The sequence below is a fragment of the Lygodium microphyllum genome, chromosome 4, assembly GCF_053477565.2.
Source record: "Lygodium microphyllum isolate KBCC chromosome 4, Lygodium_microphyllum_v1.1.10, whole genome shotgun sequence".
NCBI lineage: Eukaryota > Viridiplantae > Streptophyta > Polypodiopsida > Schizaeales > Lygodiaceae > Lygodium > Lygodium microphyllum.
Genome location: NC_141138.1, coordinates 93,285,726 through 93,294,269, shown reverse-complemented (window position 1 = coordinate 93,294,269; position 8,544 = coordinate 93,285,726). Strand labels below are relative to the sequence as shown.

General features: G+C 37.1%; 1 pseudogene; it reads left to right on the top strand.

Moving 5' to 3' along the window:
* The first annotated feature begins 2,546 nt into the window (after positions 1-2,546).
* LOC148037332 (acid phosphatase 1-like) lies at positions 2,547-3,696 on the top strand (annotated as a pseudogene).
* Positions 3,697-8,544: the final 4,848 nt, after the last annotated feature.

Sequence of the window (8,544 nt, the reverse complement as noted above, 5' to 3'; positions counted from 1 at the left end):
AGTGTTGAGCAATTTAGCAACGAAGGTAGCGGCTTTTGCAAACACGAATTCAAATGTTTCCCAAGAACAAGGCATCGTTTAAACTTCGGTTGCGAAGGATTCGTCCAATAGGCCTAAGTCTAGGCGATCGTAGCTCAGAGCTAGTGACACAAAAGTGGCGTCGAGTCGCTTAATGCAATCCACCACGTCATCCCCTATTTCTTCAGCTAAATCAGCTGCTAGTGTGAGAAAGGATTTCATCTCGTAAGAGGGCCTAAGGCCTGCGCGGGTGGTTGGGGTTTGGTAGTACTTGAGCCTTTGGCAACGAAAAGTTGCAGTGATGAGTATTCTTGAGCTTGCGATTGGGTCACTGGGACTATGGCTGGGTTAGCAGCAGCCTCGAGTGACGGCCTGTTACTTTCAGGATGGATTTGGAGAGTCGGATCGACTCTGGTGGTTGATGACTCCTGTGACGCTTGCTATATTTGCCACCTCTAATGATCAATACATGTGAAGAGCAGGAAGCATCATTGTTTCTCCTATTGATTTTCTTAGTCAATAAAACACTCTCAACATCTTTGATTTTCAGCCCATCAAGCTTGTTCGTGCATATGGCAGTATGGAATACATCCCATGATTCAGACAAGGTACTAAGTAGAAATAACGAGTGCAAGTTGTCTTTGAACTCAATATCCTATGACAATCGACTCTTTATGATGGCATGAAATTGACTGAAATGAGATGAAAGGGAGGTCCCCTCCTTCATGCGAAGGTCCATTAACTGCTTCAGCCAATACATCTGTGACGTGGGACTCTGCTACGCATAGAGCTCCTAATCTTTTCCCATAAATCCCATGCACTTTGATTCTCATCTTCAACAATATTATGATGGGCCTCTTCTGAGAGTGAAAAAATAATGGTAGACTTGTGTAGCTCATCAACTTCCATCCAAACATCATCATCCATACTAACACCTTTGAAACGTAAAGGTTTAATCTGCAACTTCTACACTAAAACCTACCATATTTGGGACTTCCAATACCCATACTTGGTACCATCCAACTTGGAAATGTTAAAGAGGAGCTGTATCTTTCAAATGACCAACCATATTGTCCCAAATCAAAGCAAAAAAGTAAAATTGCATGTTACTATAATTAGTAGAAAATGCACTAAAACCACTGCTAAAACTGGCTGAAAGGGTGGATTTCACCAAGAGAAGCACCTGTCCACCAAATATGACCAAGATAACATCAAATAGTAAGCATTACCCTCATAGAAGTGCTCAAAATCTGCAAATTTTAGCTTGTTGTAATAAATTACAACAATATGTAAAACTGTCCCAAAATGAAGCAATCACTGATACATATGTCACTGCAACTGCCAGGTAATAAGATACATCCAACATTGAGTTTCTAGGGGCAAGAAGGTACCAAGAACTGTCAAACCAATCACTTGTCAAGCAAGAGACAACTCATAGGTCGAGAAGTCATGCATGTAATGGGTCTTGAGATAAGAGAAGAGACCAAGCACAAGCACAAGTGATAGAGCAAGAAGTTCAATACATAACCATCCAAGATGCATACAAAACTGACAAACCTATGATAAAGATATGTGTCTGTTCCAATAGGTGTATCAAATCAGCCCACTACAGACAAACTGCAAACATAAAGCTCTCAAGAGAGCAAATGCATGTAATTGTCCCACAAGCTCAAGCTCATCTATAAATAAGACTCTGTGTACATCCAAATTTACCAAGAGGCTCCCACTGGAAGTGAAGTTAGATACAAAGAGAGCAAGCAATGCTCTAATACATCAAATACATAGCATCAGACATGCCAAATCCCAGTAGGGTACATCCGGAGCATAATCCGAAGCATAAATCCCAAGACCCGTAAAGCATAAGCATGAAAGTATTCAAAGAGCATGTAACTGAAAAATAAATGTAATGCCAGTAGATCCAAAATTCTCAAATATATATGAAGATGAAGCTCCAAGTAACTATCAAGCATGGGCAAACCAAGTGGCATCCATATCAGACCAAAGCATAAATGCAAGAGGCCTAAATGTCAAGCAGTGACAATAGGCATAAACCGGTCCAAAGCATGCCAATTGAAGTCACATGCTAGTGATGATGACTAAGTCGGAGCCTAATCTAAGCTCAAAAGCATTCCGAAACCAAGAAAAAGCATTTGGCAACCTCCAAATACATCGGTATGATCATTCAAACCTCCAGTAAGCACTCCGTATCCATGAACCAATGCATACACCAAGTAAATGAGCTTCAGTCCACTGTATTACACCAAGTAATTTACTATTAAATGAAGATCAAATGGTGCTCAAATCTGCTCCAAATCAATCCCAAAGCATAGACATAGCATCCCATAACATCCGAGCATCGCCAGGCATCAATAGGCATTAAATGGACAATGCCAAGAAGCATCAAACAGTAAACGTCAAGTGCTGTCCTATTTTGATAGTCATGGGACTGTGCATACAACAAAGGGTTGAAGGGGGAAGCACTCGAATCGATCACCGAGAGTCAAGCACTAATTTTGGGGAGTCAAGCAATGCTGGGGAAGGTTGCCAAGAGTTCGGGGAAGCCGAGGAAGAGCAGGGAAATACCGAGGAGTAGATCAGCCAACCCCCTAAAAATGCGTCAAAAATTGTGCTTACTATTCCTGGGGGCTGGGGGTCTTCAACAGCCCTTACGGGCACTTGGCAATGTCGAGGGGGCTCCAATGCAACCTGGGAAGAAGTCGATGAAGGTCCGGAAGCTTGGGGAGGAGGCGAGAGATCAAAATATACCTGCAAACGAAGGTGCCATGGTTTCCACTAAAGCTTGGGTTTAAGCTCTTCAAATCCGGGCTGAAGAGAATGCTGGGCAAGCTCCAACGCCTTTGCTCTAATACTAGTTGAACAGGAACTGGAACCCAGGAGGAAAAAGCTTGGTGGTGAGAGCTATGGCGGATGGAGAGCAAGAGCCAAGAGAGTGAGAGACTCAAAAGTGGGAACTGCAACAACCACAATGTGTGGCCGCAGACCTTCCTTTATTCAAATTGTCACTAAAAGAATAAAGAATAAGTTACTGTGACGGGCGCCCGCCACCTGCAGTGTGCAATGGCAGGTACTATCAGTGTAGTAATACACGGGCGGCTATGTGGAGGCGCCTTTACCCCCAAAAATTTTGATATCACCGTGCAAAGTGTATTCTTTGCAAGCAAGAGTTGGAGGTTGAATGCATAGATTGGCAATATTATCAAATGGGCTATCATCCCCCTGAACTATGAGGATTATGTGAGCAAATACATGCTTGGGGGACATTATGCCGCAGATATAGATCTCATGGCTCAAGAGGCCATGTCATATGCAAAAGGCATGGCCCGCAATGATCATGGAAAAGATGCCTGGTTTTTCGACATTGATGATATAGTCCTAAGTCACATATTGTATTACTCAAGAAATCATTTCGGCACTATTCCATTCATCAACAGGTTTGCATGGGTGATATGGGAAACACAAGCAATGTCTCCTCTAATTCAATCCATCCTAGATCTATATAACCAGTTAATAGATTATTAGTGGAGTGTATTCTTCTAAACAGGCAAGGATGAGATATGTAGAAATATCACTGAAGAGAACCTCCAGCGATTGGGTTATTTAGGATGGTCAAGTTTGATCCTTAAGCATGAAGCAAAAAGATTGTGTCAAGAAGACTAAAAGAGAAGTACCATGCATCAACAAAAGGGATGAGGGTATGAAAACCAAGGAGTCAAAGAAAAAAAAAGGAACAAAGACACCAAGAAGATTGTGATCACCAAAGGTCATCAAAGAAGTAAGAAGAAGATAAAAAAATTTATGCTACTAACAAACAAAGAATTTTCCATAACCGATCTCCTGTAGTGGATCTATTTCCCATAAAGGATGTAACAAACCCTACCAAGATGTAAAGTTTCAAGCCTTAACTTAACTAGGCTGCCAAAGAGCTGGTCTCTTGGTCCATGTTTACATGCAGGGGGGGCAGAAGCCAGCAGGGTAGAGACTCATCATTTGAGGGGGGGTGTTGAGAATATCAAATGATACTTAACATGAATACCCATAGAGGCTAGATAGAGACTTGTCCATAAGTGGCTTTATGAGAAAAGATGTCTGCTCTAGAAGCTCTATGAGAGATATCCTAAATCCCATAAGCACAGAGAGGAATAATGGTACTACCCAAAAGTTATATAAGCATGTACTTGACACTCATTTCAATGTAATGGCACAATTAGTTTGAGTCACTCAAGATTGTGTTTATGAGTCCAAGCTAATCTATCTTGAAACCTAATTCACTTGAGTTACAATTTCTCATTCTAATCATGTATCGTGTGTTTGTTTTGTATCCACCATAGCTCATCTAGTTCTAGGTCCATGAAACTTACAATGCCCACTATTAGGGATTGCATATCTATTTTATTTGGAAAGATTTGTTTGATGGATTCTTTGTTGATTGATGTTCCTTCTATAGGAAGAGTCAAGGAGAAAGAGAAAGAGATGGAGGGAGGGAGGGAGGAGGGAGGGAGAGAGAGAGAGAAAGAGAGAGAGGGAGAGAGAGAGAGAGCTAGATAAAAGCTAATGCTTGTGTTGTGGAATGTCAAAGGGTTCTATGATGAGAAAAGGAAATTCCTATGTTTCCAATTCCAAAAGGGATGTAAACCCGATCTAGAATTTCATCTACATTATGGTTAGTCCATTGGAAATGTTGTATCCACTCTGCTAAAAATGACATGTGAACCTAAACAATTCATGTTGTTATCATTTCTTCATTGAAAGCAAATGGCAGCTTTGGAAAATGCTCTTGAAAGCATTTCTTGTAAGTATCACATGCTAGTTGGTAGTGTTGACTTCCTACCAATGGATAGAATGTTTACTTTTGGATCTATAGATTCTTTCGTGGTTTTGACATTAGTATCCATGGAGAAAAGCTTCATCAATTTTGAGTGATATATAAACAATGTCAACAAGCCTTCCATTTTTGGACTTTGAAGGCTTGGACAAGGAGTGCAATGATAAAGATCTTGAAGAAGAACAAAGGATTGCAAAAAGGCTATTTTGAGAAAGAAAATGAAAGTTATGGAAACTACAATCAAAGCATTCAATGTTGCTCATGAGGTTATATTTGATGTATATGCAAGTGGACTTGCATCTAGGGTGGCATTGGTAAATCATATGAAGACTATTGCAGTGGTTTGCAACACTCAAGAGCAAAGAGAAGTTGAAGCACAATTATGGAGGGTCCATGAGAGTGCCAAACAAAATTCAAACTCCCAAGAGGTTCCTCCTACTGAAGTTCAAGTTCTTGAAGTACCACCCAAGGGCATAGAAGAATCAAGCCAAGATATAGCAAGTCCAATTGTGAAAGAGACGTTAAAGGCTACTTCAGATGTTTAAAGTTTGTTTCTTCTCCTTTCATCAAGGAAGACACATTGATGTAATTTTGATTTTTTTCTTGAGAAGTTACTTCCATTAGAATTTGCAATATTTTCTTTCTTTGGTGATATTACTTAAAGAAACTGTCTTTAGTTTTTTAATTTTTTACAAAATGTACTAGGCATGTTTGGTTTTAAAAAGTTATTTAAGTAAATCTTTTGCTAAAATAGTATTAAAGAGCTCATTAAAATTTATCATCCTTTGTAAGGATAACTCTTTAATTGTAATCTAGTGTGTAAGAATACTTATCATAATGAAAAGTTTGAGCTAGCTATGCAAAATTTACTTAAGTCTATTTTAGATCTTATTTCAATTAAACTCTTATACATGTTGTGTAATGATCTTTTCATGTTAGTTTTGGTTAGATTTGTCCACATGGTCAAATCTTTTATCTTTTATAGCCTCTTTTACTACATCACTAGTGTATGTCTATGCATGTACCTTAGGATAAGAGAGCCAACAATCTATTGCACACCCCAAAAAAGATTCATTGCACCTCCCAAAGGAGTTTTACCTCAATAGCAAATATTGCAACAAAGATTTCACCTCTAATGTATCTTTTGAGATGTGTATATGGAATATCAAGGTAAAATCCTTATTACAATTCATGAGTTTAAATATCTATGGGATATAACAAGTTCAAAAATAGAATAGTTAGTCCTTAAGAAGAAACTATGAAAACTTATCCAAATAGAGTATAACTTTTGTCAATTAAATTGTCATGTGTCACTTATATGTGACATAATTTTGGTCACATGGTCAAAAGTATCATGTTTAAATTTTCTTTTAATAATTAGGACTAATAAACACCTTTTTTATACATGCCATTTTGAAGGCCTCTTTAGAAACTAAGTATGTTTAGTATTATAATGATAAGATAATTTTTGCAACTAATTATAAGAATCTATTGTTAGTATCTCAAGTATACTTATAATTAGCAATAAAAAGTAGGTATGGAAAAATGACTTTATTAGAATAGATTTTACTTCAAAGAAATCATCATTTTTTTTCACCTCATGACATTACTCTTGGTTAGATTTGTCCACATGGTCAAATGTCTCTTTTCTTAAGACATCATTTATTAAGTAGTACCTATGTATGTATTTGTCAATGTGAAGTTAAATTGCTTTAGTGTTCTATGCCAATTTATAGCTCAAACATTAAGTAGAATGACGAGAAAGTAAATGAATCTAATGTGCTTCTTTTTCTTCTTTGTAACTTCAACTAAGACATCTATGGTTGGATATCTTACAGATTCAACAATAGTAGAGCACGATGATGTGATTGATGTTTCCTTGATAAGAAATGCAACACAATTATGCGTAATACTTGATCTCAATGGTTTTCTTTTATAACGATACTTTGCTAAGTCTAAAAGGTTTCAAAGCTTTCAAATGGAATGTCTTGTTCTTCGACCAAGATATATGGAGTTTCTTGAAGCCTTATTTGCAAGATTCCAAGTGGGAGTTTGGTGAATAGATTTACATAAGAATGTCATGGTAGTTATTAAGTGCTTGGAGATCCATGCAAAAAGGAAGTATCATTTCTTCATGATTTGGGGCCAAGAACAATGTCATAGACATAGACTCAAAATCATATATAGGCCAGATAAGATGGGAGTAGAAGCAATGTTCAAGCCTCTGAAGTTTGTATGGGATCAATATGGAGATGTTTGTCAGCATACCAAGACTATTCTCATAGATGAAAGTCCTTACAAAATATGTCCAAATCCTATTGAGAATCGCATTTATCCAAAAACATTTGATATTGATAGTGGAGACTCTATCTTGATGAAAGAACTTCTACTATACTTGACTCGCTTAAGCAAATACCATGATGCACGTGAAGTCATCAAGTTTGATCGATATGGACATGATCCAGTTCAATATGGACATGAATTGTATGCTCAATTCAAGGTTGTCATTGATGAATGGATTAGAGCAGAGAATGATGGTATTTCATCTTCATCGTCAGCATTGCACGAGACCATGATTGATAAAGATGGTATATATGTTCAACCTTCAATTACTTCTTACTTCAAGAGACCATCTATTATACAAACATCCTCAAAAAGTCATCCGTCTCTTACATTGAACATCTCACAATTATCCAAGTTGAAGTAGACTCCTTTAGTCTCTACTTTGAAAGATATGGAAGCAATGCAACTTGATCATGAGTTAGGATATCACAAACATTTCATAAATGGTAGTGCAGCTAAACGTTTTATACAAAATCTACAAAAGTTGTATTTTCCCAATATACATGATGTAACAAGGCGGTGACTCTATATGGACTAATTTTGACTTTCATAATAAATATATCCCTTACATTAAGGGCTTTTGAATGGCTATGAAATATATGCTTGTTCTTTCAATAACATTAGTTAATTGTGTTGAAATTTCTTATAAAGTGGTTTAAATCCTATTTTGTACTTTATGACCATCTATTATACAAACATACTCAACAAATGCCTCACGCCATCTGTCACTTACATTGAACAACTCGCAATTATCCAAGTTGAAGCAGACTCCTTTAGTCTCTAGTTTGAAAGATATGGAAGCAATGCAACTTGCTCATGAGTTAGGATATCATAAACATTTCATAAATGGTAGTGTAGCTAAATGTTTTATAAAAAATCTACAAAGTTGTATTTTTCAAATGTACATTATGCGACAAGGTAGGTCACTATATGGACTAATTTTGACTTCCATAGTAAATATATCCCTTACATTAAGGGCTTTTGCATGGCTATGAAATATATGCTTGTTAGAAATTTAAAGTGTTTTATGTAGTTACCTTGGTGTTTCTAAACGCCACCAATATCAATGACCAATATCAATGAGAGAATCTACTTAATGTTTTTTATTCTTTCAATAACATTAGTTAATTGTGCTGAATTTTTTTATAAAGTGGTTTAAGTCCAATTTTGTACTTTATGTCATCTTAGCTAACAAATAAGTCTTAATTAATAATAAAATTTATGTCTATTTCTTTGGAAACACAAACCATTGGTCAAAGATGTAATGAAAGAAGCTGAGAGGAGAGAGAAGAAGAGTTGAGGAGAGAGAAAGAGAGCAAGAAGAAGAAGGAAGAAGACTA